We start from the raw sequence: 17,585 nt of genomic DNA, 5'->3' as shown, positions 1-17,585 counted from the left end.
TGCTTGAAAAAGCAAAATGCACTTAGACTGGACCCTTACAGTTACTGAAAAAAAAAGCCACAAAATGTGCACAAAGAGGTATCAGCAATTATTCACTGGAAAAAAAAAATAGGATTTGGAACTTTTCCCTACATAAAAATTCAATTGGAAAGTGAAATTATTTCTTTCTACTATATGTGAGTGGTTGCGCTGAAAACTTAAATAAAGCTGTTTAAACAAGTAGTTTCCACGTATCAGAAATAAATAGCATACAACTTGTTTTAAAAAGCAGAGTATTTGCTTTCATGGCATTCCACTGCATTCCAGGGCTCAAATGTAAAGCTAGTTTCAACTGTTAGAGGCACTATTGATCTCTAATATATTACACATTTTAGAAAAAGGCAGGAATCTGATGATATAGAGAGGGTCCACCAACTATGCACCCACAAACTAAATTTGGTCCATGGCTTATTTTGCATGCCTGACAGTTAAGAATGATTTTCACAATGTTAAAGGGTTCTAAGGAGGAAGAGGAAGAGGAGAGAGACTAAATATGGCCAGAAGAGAGACTAAATATGGCCAGCAAAGCCTAAAATATTTACTGTCTAATCTTTTACAGAAAAAGTTTGTGAATCCTATCAAAAACCTTGCATATCTTACTAAAAAAGGACTATTCCTTTCCAAATATTTCAGAATGAAAATATACATATTCTTCTCAAGTATTGTGTGTCTCCCAATAGGATGTACCACTGACATCCTATATGTTTAGGACACTATGTGTTCTAAAATCAAATGTTTGAATGTTGAGATGTGGGTATGTGGGGGAAGGGCACTGGACTGCTGCAAGAGGAAGCTGACCTCTAATTGTTTCTTGAATTTATCATTTATTTCTTCCTTTCTTTGTACAAACGTGAATGTCTAGTTTTACAAAGGGAACTACTAATTTAAGGATAGAAATTTAAATCTGGGGGGGTAGCTCTGAGTTCAGGGACATTACAATTTAAAATTTTGTATCAATTTTGTTAATCTTTTTTGTTAAGATTTTATTTTATTTGACAGAGGGAGGGTGCACACATGCCCGCATGTGAGAGAATGAGAGAGAGAGAGAGAGCAAGCACAAGCAGAGGGAGAGGCAGAAGAAGGAGAGTGAGCAGACTCCCCGCTGAGCTGGGAGCCTGTAGCAGGGCTCCATCCCAGGATCATGACCTGAGCCTAAGGCAGAAGCTTAACCAGTGAGCCACACAGGTGCCCCACATTTTTGTTAATAATCTTTTTGATGAAGTTGGGTGATACACACACACACACCCCTCCATCTATATGGATAAAGCCACTGACATAGTTCCAGCTGGCACCTAATATACCCTCACTCTGAAACTCTTTCTCAAGGACAAGCCATTTGTTTACAATTTGTTTACACCTGTTTACAGGTGCTTTAGCATGCAAAAATGATTAAACACGAGAACACATTGCACAGAAAGTTCAGATCATGAATGAAACTTCAACTTTAATAACAACTATAACAACAACAACAACTATAATTTATAATGAACTGAAAACTTTCAGAAGAGTTAGCTCTGGGATGTGAAGAGAAAACAAAATTCATTTTTTCCAGTGGTTTGTCACAGGGTCATCTTCCAGTCCTGTAAACATGCGCTCACATCACAACCTGTGTGTTCAACACTGACACACAGGGTTAGATGACAAAACCTGTTTCGTTAAGAAAGGGACCACTTTTACCAAGGATACCAAAAACTAAATCTTGATTTCCATTTGTTTGTTTCCATTTGTTTGCTTTTAAGGTGAGGTAATATTTAAGGGTAGAAAAGGAAAACTTTCCATCAATCATTGTTGAGTGAGCATTTCAATCTATGTCAAAGCAAAAGTCAGCAGGTGTCAAGTCTTTGAAGCTTTACATCAGGTAACATGTTAAATCATTATCCTCAAAGGTACCTCTGAAGAGTTATGGGTAAAAGGTACATACCAAATACATCTAAGACAAATTCACAAACAAAACGGAAGAGAACATCTACTTATTTCCAAAAAAAGTAGTAATTATTATAAACCAACAAAACCCCAAACAGAAGAATCCCCAAAGTACAAATGGACCAAATAAAGAGAAGCAAGAAGTGGACAGAAATGGAGAGTGGCACACAGGCATTAAGGAAAAAAAGATCCCAAGATAGTAATATTATTTCAGCAAAAATAAGTGAACATGCTCATACTGAAAAATATGACTTGAAATCAATTCAGTAAGTCAAGTAAAAGCAAAAATATAATACTTGGCTTTTTCTTGTGATAAGTGGTATTTTAAATATAAAAATTGAAAGAGATTATCACTGTTTGGGCGCCTGGGTGGCTCAGTCATTAAGCATCTGCCTTCCGCTCAGGTCATGATCCCAGCATCCTGAGATTGACCCCCACATGGAGCTCCTGCTTCTCGCTCTCCCACTTACCCTGTTTGTGTTCCCTCTCTCAGTGTCTCTCTCTGTCAAATAAATAAATAAAATCTTAAAAAACAAAAAAAAAACAAAAAAAAAGATTATCATTGTGTAAGTTATCCCTCATCCCAATCCTCATGGTGAATTATTCCAAACTAAACATTAGTCATTTTAAAAACAACAATAAGGGCTATAAATACTATATGGAAAGAAATATCCTTATAGATGTTGACCTCACGTTAATCTTCACTGGTAAGAGTTAGAGTCGAAAGTGATTGTACACAGCTAAAATTATTTATTTTCATAAAATAACTTAGTAGCTAAGCAGTGGAGTGAAAAAAGGGAGATTCAAATTGGAAGACATGTCATTTTCAAAATAGAACCTGTTTAATTACTTGAGTGCAAATATTGTACATCTCAGAAGAACAGTATGAAATTTCAGGCCTCATGGAGAGGTCACACACCAATGAGAGTGAGAGATCAGTACGGTAATTATCAGACAACGTGGGGTGCTACAGGGAGGCTCCAAGCAGGGAAAGCCATCCTCCCTGTGAAGAATCATGGAAACTGCAGATGGAAGGACACATTTTAGATGCACTGAATTATGGATTTGCATGGAGCTATGGCTAAACCTCCTGAATGGGCATAAACAATGAAGGTGTAAAAACAAAGTGTCAGAAAAGTATTCAGTATCCTTAGAGTCATGATTAGTGTTCTCTTCACTAGGAGAGTTTAAAAAAAAAAGAAGAAGAAGAAGAAGAAAACTTCTGTCCTTAGTCTGTACTTATTAAACCAAAATCTTTAGGAGTTGAATTCACAAATATGAATTAGAAAACACAAAACAAAAACCATGGAAGTTCCTTATTTTGATCACCTACGTATATTACACAGTGAAAGGATTAATAAATTTCACTGAACGTACACCTGGGTCTTGATCCCATTCACTGGTTAAGCCCATTCCAATATGGATTTTGTACAAATTTCCCTTTCCCAAGGTCACCTGGGGTTTTCACTTCACTAATACCAATGACAATGTTAATTCCTCATCCATATTGGCTTTCTTTCATTCTGGCTGCTCATAAAGCCAGAGTGATCTTTTTCCGTATCTATGATTTGCTTCAGAATGCTTTAATGACTTCCTCTTTCTCTAAAGATCACTTTAAACAGACTGAAGTATTTGGCCCTGGCCTAAATCTCCAGACAGAGCTAATGTCATCCTCCCACTTGCTTTCTTTGATCAAACTATATTAGACTTCTCGTAGTTCTTCAAACACAGAACACGTCCTATAGTGATCGAATGAATGGTCTGATGATGATATTTTCTTTCTGCCGCCGAAGTTTTCACTGATCATGCTGATAATGAAATCATTGTTTTAAAGTCTTACCATCTATTGTACCGAGACTTAAATTTTTCACTCTGTACACTGTAGTTGGCACAATTTTAATTTCCGTAATTATGCTCTCTTGCATATCAGTACTCTTCCCACAGTTCCATCTAGACCAAGGACTAGTGAAATGTTTTGTAAAGAACCAGAGAATAAGCAACGAGGCTTTGTGGACCAAGAGGAAAATTTGGGCAACTGTCCTTGTCACAAGACAGTCTTTTGTATATTTTATACTTTACACTTAAAAATGTAAAAAAATATTTACAGCTCACATAAAATCAGGTAGCAGAACAGATCTGGTGCATGGGATGTAGTTTATCAATGTCTGACCTAGATACATGACTTTAAACATGATCTATAGCCCTACGATTTTCATACTCATATCTCTACCAAGTCATCTTCTTGTTGCCTACTTGATATATCCACTTGAATTCTAATAGGCATCTCAACTTAAGGTAGGGGAGAAAGTAAAATCAATAATACACATGTATCTACCTACACCTCTGGCACTTCTAATCTATCCCATGTCATCACACCTTCCCCATCTCAATAAATGACCATAACCATGTCTCTAAATCTAAACACTTGATGTGATTCTTGATCAGTAAATCCTACCTGGTCTATCTTCCAAACAACTCCTAATTTCACCCAATTTTACAACTTTATTGCTATAACTTTAGCAACTTTATTGCTATAATCACAATCCCAACCGCCATCATCCTTCATCTGAACAACTGAAGTAGTCAACTGCATAATTCCTCTTCCCCCACCACCGTATCCCTCACCAGTAGTATACCCTTCACACTGGAAGCGGAAGGAACTGTGTAAGAGTAAATCTAATCATACCACGTCTCTAACTTAAATCTTCCAATTGATTTGTTTTCTATCTAAACATTGACTGCAAAATCCTAACTAATGTGGTCCTTTATAGTCCCTGATCTCATGTCTTTCCCATACCTTTCCTTCATTCCAGCCAAACTGGCCTGCAATGCCCAAAAATATCAAGCTGATTTCTATTTCAGAACCTATATATTTGCTATTCCTTCTGACTGGGACACCAGGGATCTTCGAAGGACCTTTGTCTTTTCATTCCAATCACAACCAAAACATCAACTCCTCAAAGAAAATTCTCTGACTTCCCGATAGCTGGATCGCTGCCTTTCCACATGCCAGTTATACTCAGCTATAGTACCACATTTAATCTTCTTCATAGTAGTATATGTCATAGCCCTTCATAGTATTGATTTCTTTATGTATTTGGGTGCTTTCCTCCTCTGTCTCTTTCTACTACATTATAACCATTTGGGTCTCTGCCTTCATTGCTATATCCCCAGTGTCTGGCATATAGTACATACTCTATTCTGATTACCTTGTTGACTACTATGCATATGTGAATCCTTTTGACTAATTTTTGTCACACTATTTCTCCTCTCCCTCTCTGTATTTTTCTCCCTTCTTATCTCTCTTCTGTCTTTATACTCATCTTTAAAGTTTGTATCATTCTGTGTCCTGAAAATTTCTCCATTATACTGTGAGAGCTTAATTGCCTCAAAAAAAAAAAAAAAACCCACACTATTTTGGCAAAAAATATGTAAGTTGGAATAGAGTCAACGTTGTTTAGTATAAAAAGATACATCCTTACCAGGAAGCCAATTCCAGCAAGACACAAACAAAAGCACTTTTGGTCATTCCTTATTTCCAGATTTGAAGCCAGTAAGTTTTTCTACTTTTAAGCATTCTTGACCATACAAATGAAAGACATCTACTTATAGCTATTAACTTATTATCACTGTCTACATTTAGGTTCTAGAACAATTTAATATGGTATCAATTTATGTGATAATAATTCATAAACAGTTTTATCAACATTTTCCAACAGAACAAATGCCTTCTCTAATTAGCAACTTCAATTAAGTACCTGAATCTAATGAGGAATAAGTTATACATTATGCTAAATTTTCATTAGCTCACTATTCTAGAAAGCTTTTACATTAATTAAAAACAGGATACTCAGTAATGGAAAAGAGAAAGAGATAAAAGCTTGTTTTAATCCATTTAAATTAGAACTTAACATTACTTTAATACACTCATTTGTAGTTAACTGCAAGAGTAATAAAGCAAAATTGTTGAGTCTTAAGTAGTGACCATTGTACAATCTGAAAACTCAAAATGAATTACCAAAAAGAAATCCCAAAATCCTTCAGTAGTTTCCCACTTCACTCTAAACAGAAGCCAAAGTCATTAAAATGTCAAGCAAGATTCTACAAAGTCTCCGTCCCCTCCTTTCTGTTCTATCACCTCTCAGCTCTTCTACCACGCCCTCCCACCCTACATGGGCTTTGCTCCAGCCACCCTAGTTTCTCGGCTGTTCCTACAAAACACTAGGCATAATCTTGCTCAAGATTTACACACTGACTGTACCCTAACAAGGAACGTTCTTGCCCCAAGTCTCTGGGTGGCTTAGGCCCTAACTACCTTGGGTTTTCAATTGCCATCTTCTCTGCGAGGTCATTCCAGACTGTCCAATTAAAAACTGTCATCTCAGAATCCTCTGTTCCACATCACAGCATTATTTTTCACCATCAACCCTGCCATACGTTGCATATATTCGTTACTCATTGTCATCGGTCTCCCCCCATTAGAATGCAAGCTCTATGATGGCGAGACTGTCAATTTTCTTAACTACTTTATCACTAGCATCCAGAATAGTTCCCGCCTCAAGGTAAAAACTTTATAAACTTTTGTTGAATGGATGGATATATATAGTTTGGGCCATCAAGGAGCTCAGAAATAAGGAAAAGACACAAATGAACAATTACAGCGCATACTGAGAAATATTGGTAGTGTTGTGTATGGGGACCTTTGAAAACTACAGAAAACATCATCAAAATATCAATGTGGAATCTGGACAGAGACTTAGCAGGGACATATGAGTTAAGGAACAAAAGGAAGATAGCCAGCTGAAGAAAAAAGAGAAAGGAAGAGCTAACAAAGGAGCATCAGAAGTTACTACAGGAAAAATAAGTTAAAAAAATCATCATAAGAACAAAAGCACAATACACATTGCATCCCAATTATTATGTCACACACAATTATGCTTTGATAAAGCTATCGTTGATAAATAGATCACCAGGTGACATGACCAAATAGAAACGTCAGTACTTCCTAACTTTTGAGAAAAATCCTTTAGACAATATCTTGATGATTTAGGGAAGAAAGTTGTTGGATGAGGCACATGTCCCTTAAAGACAAGACCAAGCTTGTGAACAGCCTTCATAATGGAAAGGTGCCAGATTAATTTTTTTTGAAGTCTCTTGAAATCTAAGTTGGTAACTTAGAAAATCATGTGTAATTCATGAGCTTTTTAAAGGAAACATAATAAGTGACAGAGAAGCGATTCTCAAGTGTGTCTTTATGCTGAGGTATGCATGGCATTATAGGTTGAAGAAGTAGAAAAAAAACAAAAAGAATTAAGAGTAAGCAGTAATTTCTGTCAAAGACCAGGACATACAGTCTCACCCATGTGACTATTTTGATTTTCTTGACTCCAGAGTCTAGGCTCTTTAGTTTGTTTGTTAGTTAATTTGTGGACAAAAACTTAGGTTGCCATTAAAAACATAATGTGAAGACTTCATACCATGAAATGGCTACGAAGCTGACTACAAAACAAAGAGTAGGCTAAGTGTCCGGTGGAGAAGGAACAAGCTTCCTTAACCACTCTCCACTTTATTTCTCATTTTTTGGTAGGTAAAGTCCTACCAAAAATTTCACAGATTTATTTTTCAAATTTATATTATATTTTATTATTATTAGCCTGTATCAGAATACTGACACTTGTCCTCTTTTTCCCCCGTACTTATATCACTTCTATTCCTTTTTCTATCTCTTCAGCTATTACGGCTTCTTTATTCTAATTTTAATACATATATTAAATATATACATGTATGTGCCTGGAAAGAGAGATGAGGTGAACATATCCCATAGAAGATAATGTCTAATGAACTTAGATCTTCTTGAAGTCAAATTCCATAACAAATTCCAAACACGACAAAAATCTCCAAATGAAATTTTAATTCTAAACCAAGTCTCGAGGGGGACCTTGGTGGCTCAGTGGGTTAAAGCCTCTGCCTTCGGCTCGGGTCGTGATCCCAGGGTCCTGGGATCAAGCCCCACGTTCCCACATCCGGCTCTCTGCCAGCAGGGAGCCTGCTTCCATCTCTCTGTCTGTCTGCCTCTCTGCCTACTTGTGATCTCTGTCTGTCAAATAAATAAATAAAATCTTTAAAAAATATAAATAAATAAATAAATAGTAAAAAAAATTTAAAGATGAACCAAGTCTCCAAATAGTCTCCAAATATGTAAAAACCAAACATTAAAGCTCAATTTTAAAAGATGCAAAGAAATCACTAGGAAGAGTGTTTAAGATATTTTTTCCTAAATAAATTCAATTTTTAGAGGATAGGAGAACTTTCATTAAAAAGAGTTTTTCCTTAAAAAACAAATTAAATAAAATAAATGGGAAATAAAACACACACTTTATTAGGTTGCATGGTAAGAATAATTTAAAATATTGTGAAAGAATGCCACTCAAAGGGTAGACGATACTATATAATTTCAGTAGAAAATACTGCATAAAAACAGAATATTCTACAACTAGCCTTTTTTTCTATGGCAATGACTTTAATGATCAGGAAGATAGATTAGAACACTGAAACAGAATACAGTGATTTCATTTTAAACCATCTAATGTCTAAGTTGTAAAGAGAAATCCCTTTCTGCGGAGCATTCCAGAGCAAGTCTTTACAATTAGATATTTATGACATCACCTCCCTTATGTTATGGACTTCATGCAGATTGCATAAAAGAACATGCACTGACTTCTTTTAAGAATATAACCTTCCGATGTCCGGAAAGAATTTGAAATGCATGGATTCTCAAAAATCCAAATTCTGAGGATAAGATCTTAATAAATGTTAATCTCTTTAAAGTGAATTAATTCACCATATTCTTAAACCACTACATTCCCTATTTACCATATAACGTGAATTTTTTAAGCTATGGAAATGGTGTATTGCATATAATGTCCAAGAATGGCTAGCTTTTTGCTGCTGCTGTTAGTTTAAAAAACTCTTAGGAATTATTGTTAGAACTTAAATGCTGTTGGGGTGGATATTTATGAGATTTTTAAGTATTGGATATTTGCATTTATATATTAAGAAGTTTAAATCAAACACTAAAACTGAACATAAATAATTTTGCTACAGACCAACTTACACACATATATATCATTGACTAACACAAAGGAAAATTCTTTACATTTAATAAGGAATGCCAGAAACATTAAGACTTCTGTTAGATAGTAGAGTTCAATTTCACCACTACTGAGCTTGATGATATTTTAAGGTCAGGTCTCCTGGGATACACAAATAATCATCATTCAGTATTGACTGCCAAACGTTTGAGCTCACCTCTCTTCAAACAACATTCATTTATAAGACGAAAACAAGTTACCGAAGTAACCTGGAAAAACATAAACTCTGGGTGGAATTAAGGTCCTTTGAGATGATTATTTCTCACTAGTAAATGATTCTAAGATATTAAAATTCATAGGTCATATGATCTGAGAAATTCTAATTGAAAAACTGTAGCTATAAACCTTCACTCAAAGTTGTATACAATCTTCACTTACTGACAGAATTACATAATCACTCAAGATTCCTGAATAAAACAAAAAATGACAGGGACAAAAATAAAACTTTGGGCTACACTGGGAAAAGATTTCAAAGGAGAAAGGGAAGGAAAAAGATAAGAGAATTCTTCATTCATCCTTCTATCCAGCCATCTACCCATCCACCCTTTTTTTTTTTTATAAACATATATTTTTATCCCCAGGAGTACAGGTCTGTGAATCGCCAGGTTTACACACTTCACAGCACTCACCATAGCACATACCCTCCCCAATGTCCATAACCCACCTCCCCTCCCAACCCCCCTCCCCCCATCAACCCTCAGTTTGTTTTGTGAGATTAAGAGTCACTTATGGTTTGTCTCCCTCCCAATCCCATCCTGTTTCATTTACTCTTCTCCTACCCCCTTAACCCCCCACCCATCCACCCTTTAAAAGTTTTTTTTTTTTCCTATGTCTCTAGAAGGAAAAAAAAAAAAAGATATGTGACAAACACAAAATACAGGTGACTGGCTTAGTATAATTAATATGATTCCAAGGTAATACAGTTTAACAACTTACAAAATAGGACAATCAAATGATTAGCTTTTCAAAATTTTGTCCCTTCGCTAAAACATTATTTTATAAGGTAAATCATAAAACTTAGAGATTGTAACTGCTGAATATTATCAAATTTTATTATTTGAATGCTTAATACCTAACCCTAATTCTGGTCATGAAAACAAACATAACTTGATTTGTCCTCAAAATTTAAGTTTGCTACATGATCTCAACTGGTTTCTTTCAAATTTCAAAATTTCTTATATCTAGCATCAGGGTTGGGAATTTCAGCATGTGAATAATCATGGGAACCAAACTGATTAAAATTCTTTGTGTATTCATGATAACATGTGAAAAATATTACTACCTTTACACCCTTTATTAGTCACAAAAATCAGGAAAATAGCACTAAGTCAGAAACTATGACAAACTTATTTCTGGAAATAGGCTGACATACACATTCTGTTCTTCTTGTTATTATCCTTACTAAGTACGAGAAAGAATAGCGCTCTTTTACGAAAACCATTAAGATAGGAATATAGTTTTAAGAACTGCCAAGCAATATTTCTGAATGATTTGTTTTTTAAAATCAAAATAGCATCTTTACTTTTAACAAGCGTTCACCTTGATCGCAAACTGCCTCATTCTGCCTTTATGGTCATTCACATGCATAGCAGTGACTGATTTTTTTCTTAATTTTTTTATATAAATTACACCTTTACCTTAATAAACATCTCATATGATTACCTGAATATACTGTTGTAGAAAGAAAGAAATGGGATTGCTGAGTTTGGAAGTAATTTCTCAGTTCTAAACATCATAACTACTGCAGGCACCTGCCAGAATCCTGTAAATCAGCTGGTCTCTCTGATGCCTTCCTACAGTCCCTCTTGCCAATCAGCATTCCCATGGCTACAACTGTTGTGTTACAAATTACAACTAGACATATTAGATGTCAGTTCAGTTTTCTCTAGATTATCTCTAAAGTCAATGTATCGTATTTGGAAATGTGTGTATTTACAACTATCTGTGACAGTTCTTTTCTTTTTTTATAAATAAATATTTTATTTTAAATAGTTTTAGATTTACAGAAAACTCATAAAGATAATAGAGAAAGCGGCCACATACGCCACACCCAATTCTTCTATTAACATCTGTAACAGTTCTTTTAAAGACAAAATAAATCTGAACAACTTTGTAACTTGTTTAATTTTCATAATAAACATTTTGTTTTTAAAAAAAATCACATATATTCTATTTTATCTTAAGGATTGGCTTTATTTAAAAAAAAAAAAAAAGACTGGCTTTATTGTCATTTACTTGGTAGTTTCTAATGTGCAAACCACCTAAGCAGCATAGAAATGGGCAGTGTCCAAGCCAGGGAATGCTCTAAGGATATATATCTCTTGTTCCTTAAGTAAGAAGTCAGTGAAACAGACTACCCAAGCAGATGCTTTTCTTGAGTGATATAAAAAATTGACAAGGGGCATCTACCTGTCCATCCACTGTCCATTCCTTTCTTTTTATTTGACCATGATGCCCCTAAAGAGATCATCATCCAACATTCTTACTTAGAATTCAGGATGCAATTCCTATAACATGTTTGTTGTAAGTGGTGGTTGCACACAGCTGAATTAATACTGAGTGTGATGCTTTATGTACATTCTAGAATATGCAGATTCTTGCCTCTTGTTCCCACAACTTGATTACTTTTTCTAACGTGGTTTTTTATGGGAAAGAATATCCAGATTTCCCAATGACTTACAAATAATTAGCATATAATCTACTGATAAATATGGAGAGCTTATATAAAAAAATACAACTTAGCTTTGTTATCATCCCTAAGGAATTTACATTGGTTTTAGGTTTTAGGTAAAAACAATTTCACTATATTTTACATGCATATTTGCTCTAAGAGTCATACTTAACTGATACATAATCACAACTCTGGACTTTGGAAATCCCAATAATCAAAGTTTAAGACAAAGCTATAAATAATATAGAGAAAACTCCATTTATATATATATCAATGTGTTATTTCTCACAATAGTAATGTACCATAAAATTTTCATTTAAAAAGATAGGCAGTAATTTAAAGTTTTCATTTGAAAATTTTTATCTTTAAGTTCTGCTTAACTGAATGTCCAAAGGTGAAAAAATTAATATTTAATGAGGCTTACTGATCTAAATGATAATATGCTGTTTGGGTTATATTTGAAATTATTAGATTTGCTTATCATGCCTATGAAACCTGCTTCATTCAATCTAGCTACCTATAGGAAGCAAAAATTCCCTTAATCATAAAATTAAATCATTCTATTATGCCATCTATTAAGCTGTTTTTTCCCTTTCATCACTGTCTATTTTAATTTATTCTTTTAAAAAGAAACTAAATTACTTAAGTTGCATTTACCATCACAGGCTTTACTATAGCTAAGCATGGAATTGATTTCACAGAATGTTCTTTACAATGTTGTCACTATCAAGAAGAGAATATCCAAGCAATCAATATTGAAGAAAGAAAAAGAGCTTGGACAAATAAAAGAGATGATATTATTTCTCCTCTAACATTTTAAATATCCAATAAACTATTATCCATTAAGAAAAGCCATAATCCCTGGAAATGATGGCCTCAGAAAGTGTTCTGGCAATCTTGTGTAATACTAAATGTACTGTTGGATCACTACTGCAGAAAAACAGTTGTCCTGCTGCATTTTAGTGATCTGACACATTGCCAGAGGAATAAACAACTCCTTTAGCCAACAGAAATGTGATGTAGCTGCTGCCTACAGATTCTTATTTTAGATCTTTGGTTAAAAAAAAAAATACTATGTGTATTAAATATAATTTCCTTCCATTATTTTTATCAAAAAAGAAAAATGAAATGAGAATTCAACTAAGCGCTAATATAAATTCTTAATGGCAGGAAAGAAAAACTTTAAAATCAAAGCCTATTTCATCATTATAATCTGTTATCTGCATATATATATATATATATATATATGCATTATTATCACACAAAGATACATGCATTTTTGTTTTTGAAAAACACCATCCTATTTCACTTTAAAAATTCATTAAATAAAATTATGTACCGTGAGCAAACAATGCTCAACTTGAACTATCTTTTTGAAAGAGTTACTAAACTTACTTTAATATACACAATATTTATTGTATATTTTGGAAACCAAAGGACTAGCAAAAGCTCAACAACTCTATCACAATTACATAACACCTCTATACACTCTCAATTTCATCTAGAGTAATGTACCTGCCCATACAGCCTTCCTGTTCATACTTTTCAAGTCTTGAAAAAGCAGAAACAATATCAAAATGGATTCTCCTCCACGAAAAAAAAAAAAGGCCAATGGGCTCAGCATTTTTTGCACATAAAACATTAAATAGCAATTTGTATCTGAAAAGGCAACACACCTCCAAAAATAATACAACAGTTTTCACAAAACACATTTCATTGATACTAGCTTTGGCATAAACCACTCCACACAGCTATTGATCAAATCAGTACACAGAAAAACCTTATTACAAAATCTATGGTCCTTTCCTACTCTGCAAATGAGACTTCAGGACACCACAACCTTGCAACTCGGGTCTACCATTAATTTCCTCCAAAACACACTTGGCAGAGCAATGAGAAATGTCAAATTTTTCACTTAATTTCTGAAGAATATCACACCCTTTAGAGAATATATTCTTGAAATTTAAAAAGTTAAAAACCACTCAAGGAACAAAATAGGGATCCAAAAGCTTCTCTTCAAAAATATAAAACCTTGAAGTAATATGTTCTTATAAAATTACACACACACATACAAAACATATCTGTATCTCTAGCACCTACTGCAACAGAGTGAAGCCAATTTTGGAGCAGTGACTTCAAATGTGATACACCAACTCACACCTAATTCTAGCTCAACTTAACTAATTTGGAAGTATAATCCACTTTAACAAAAACCTTGGAGAAAGACTGAAACAAATAGCTTAAAAGATCAAACTAAAGATCCACATTAAAAAAAATAAAAATAAAGATCCACATAACTTCAAAGTAAAGTGAAACTCATATCCAGCTCTCAAATATTAAAACATGCGTGCACCTACCTTGGACTTGTCCATCCCTTGCTGACCCCAGAGGATCACAGTCATCATTAGCAGTTCTGGAGTCCATGTCCACATTCTTCTAGTAACACTTCCTTGTCTTCTAGCCATTGCATTTTAAACTCTACATAATCAGCGGGGTAGACAAGAAAAGTACAGTAAATTACAACCTTATGTGTTACCACTCAAATCCCATATCTAATATGCAATGTGTATTTAAAAATTATCCTGCGTACAAGGAGATACATTTGAAAATCATGTTTCTCTTTGGGATTCTCACAATGATGATTAATATGAAAACTCATTCATCTTTAACCTCATATTCTAAACATTCATTTGAATGATATTTTTCAATAGCAGTCTGCAAAGTAGTTTTGGTATTTTGGTAATCAGTCAGGCAAAATCAGTCAGGAAATCAGACTGGAAATCAGTCAGGCAAAAAAAATTATACATGGCCACTAGTTATAACTTGTTGAGGTAAACTGATACACATCATCTCTATGTAGACATACAAAAATGAATTTGCAACATATTTATGTAAGTTTAAACTAAGTATCTCAAAAAATCCCCTTCTAATCACTGCATAACCTTTTTTTTCAAGATTTTATTTATTTGAGAGAGACACTGTGAGCGAGAGAGAGTGGCAGCAGAAGGAGAGGGAGAAGCAGGCTCCCGAGGAGCAGAGAGCCCAACTCTGAGCCAAAGGCAAATGCTTAACTGACTGAGCCACCCAGGCATCCCACTGCATAACCATTTTTATCTGGTACCAGCAGTGTCAAAATTCAGATTTAAATCACCCTTCAATGGATTTCTTTGGCAAATTTATTCTTATTTAATATTTCCTGAACTTCTGCTAGTCCACACACAGTACTCAATTTAAATGGTGCCTTTTTAAAAATATACATATACAGAATTGAGGCAGTATTTGAAAAATCTAAAAACACTCTTCAGAAAGGATTAGCATATAAAACACCAGTTCCACTATACATTTAAGTAAAATTTTAAAGAGCAGATGGCTTTCGAATTAATATAATAAAAAAAATTAAACCCTCCTCTCTGAGTTGATGTTTATGGAAAACTAATATTTTATAAATGCCAAGTTACTATCATGTGTTATCTATATGCTGTTCCTGCCATTCTATAAATACAAAAATCATAACTTTTATTAGACTTTTATATAAGGTACACACAGAATGTAAAACCAATATTTTTCCATTTTTATGAAAGAAAAACCAAATAACTTTTTAAAAAGTATGCCAGATGAACCAGAAAATAAGGTAATATTACCATAAAGACATGCCATAGAATTCTCTAAATCTTTTTTTTTTAAAGATTTTATTTATTTACTTGACAGAGAGACACAGCAAGAGAGGGAACACAAGAAGGGGAGAGGGAGAAGCAGGTTCCCCACTGAGCAGGGAGCCTGATGTGGGGCTCAATCCCAGAACCCTGGGATCATGACCTGAGCCAAAGGCAGAGGCTTAACGACTGAGCCACCCAGGCACTCCTAAATCTTTTTTTTTTATAACACTCTTTTCATGCATTTGACTATATAAAATAGATGAGGAATATTGGCTTTAAGTACTTTTATTTGTTAGTTGTTACTCTTTAAAGATTGGAGTAAGTCCTAAAAATTGAATCCATTGTGCTTTTCTGTCATAAAATAGATTTGATATTCCCTAAGCAGAGACCTTAAGACTTCAGATTAATAATGACTATGTAAAACACCTTGACTCAATAGTGTTCATCTGACTATCTTAATGTTGCAGGTCACCAAAGGAAAGAAAATAGATGTTGAGAATGTATTGCATGTTATTTCTTGTTATACATAATAGCAAAATTAGTTGGGTTGTGCAAGGATTTTGGAGCAAACAGCACTATGAGATGGTGTCATAGAGTACTGAGGTTCCCAGTATATTTACAGGATGTTGATCTGTCAGATGATGCCCACAGTGATACCATCTGATCTGAGGGAGGCATCACACCTACAGGTCCCAACTAGGGAGGGAAGTCCTGAATTAAGCATCCCAGCTATAGAACACCTACCATCAACACAAGTGGAAGTTTCCATTACAGACCATCCCTGCATTATCTCGGCAACTTCTAAAATCTTCTCCCCTCTCCCAATAGTTCCATTTCTAATCTGGATCTTCTAGATGTTCTCTTCCACCCCAGTAGTAGACCTGACCAGCCATCCTAGATTGTATGCACATATGAAATCTGTTCTTAAGTGTAATCTACTTCTGAATCCAGATAAGACTTGTCATTCCATTGTCATCCATAGGCAACAGCTCTGGTTAGCTTTTACAGAGGCTTCTTTAAAAAAGGAAAGGAAAAAGAAAATTCTTCTCTGGAAGTTTCCTTGCAAAACTCTCTCTTGGCAATAATCCTCTTTGAAGAAGTGCTTCTCAAGTGAGAGAGTTGGGCAGTGCCAACAAGCCTCCAGGTTGATGCTCCTTCTGCTTAACTTCTCCATTAAAAAGCAACCTCTTGGATCACCCTTTTAAAAACTAGAGACCAAAGAATCAAATGGGATCAGGAAGTGACCACAGCTCACAGGTCATCAATTCCTCTTCTCAGCATATTATAGGAACACAATCTAAGCCAGAAAAACATAGAGCCCATTACAGCTCTCGAGTTCCAGTTATTAACATTGATTTTTTTCAATGGGAAATTTTCATTAGAAGCCATCACATGACTTACATTCAGTAATAACTTAGATTAAGATATATATTGGAGCCTCACTTTAACATTGTCCTTGGACCAGGTGCCAGAGTCATTTTTAAAAGGGCCCTTTTTGACAACAGTAAATTCTCGTAGGTAGGACCTCAGTTCAAAATATATCTGGTATGCAATAGCGACGGCAAAGTCCTATTTATTCCAAATTAATATTGCAATATAAGTAAATTTAAGTGTAGATATAATACATGAATACATTTATATTTATTTATTCTATTTTTCAACAGGATAAACCCTGGAAGCTGAAAATACTACTCTAGGCCACCATTTTTTTAAAGATTTTTATTTATTTAATTGACAGAGAGAGAGAGCGAGAGAGAGACACCGTGAGAAAGGGAACACAAGCAGAGGGAGTGGGAGAGGGAGAAGCAGGCTTCCCATTGAGCAGGGAGTCCAATGCTGAGGACCCTTGGATTATAACCCGAGGTGAAGGAAGCTGCTTAACGACTGAGCCACCCAGGCGCCCCTCTAGGCCACCATTCTTTAGAATAAAATGCCTAGGCAGCGATAAGAAACTTAGATGCGTACCCTGTTTGACATCTTTGATGAATTAATTAATCTCTTTAAGATTCAGTCTCTACATACGTGACAAATGGAAAAAAAAAAAACCTCTAAAATTCCTGTAAGCTATAAAGTATTAAAATTATACTATGTCCTTAGTTCAAGGGAGACTGATAAATCATTTGCCAGTGGCATTTTAAAAAACCA

The sequence above is a fragment of the Lutra lutra genome, chromosome 1 (genome assembly GCF_902655055.1).
Source record: "Lutra lutra chromosome 1, mLutLut1.2, whole genome shotgun sequence".
Lineage (NCBI taxonomy): Eukaryota > Metazoa > Chordata > Mammalia > Carnivora > Mustelidae > Lutra > Lutra lutra.
Note: the sequence above shows the minus strand (reverse complement) of the source record.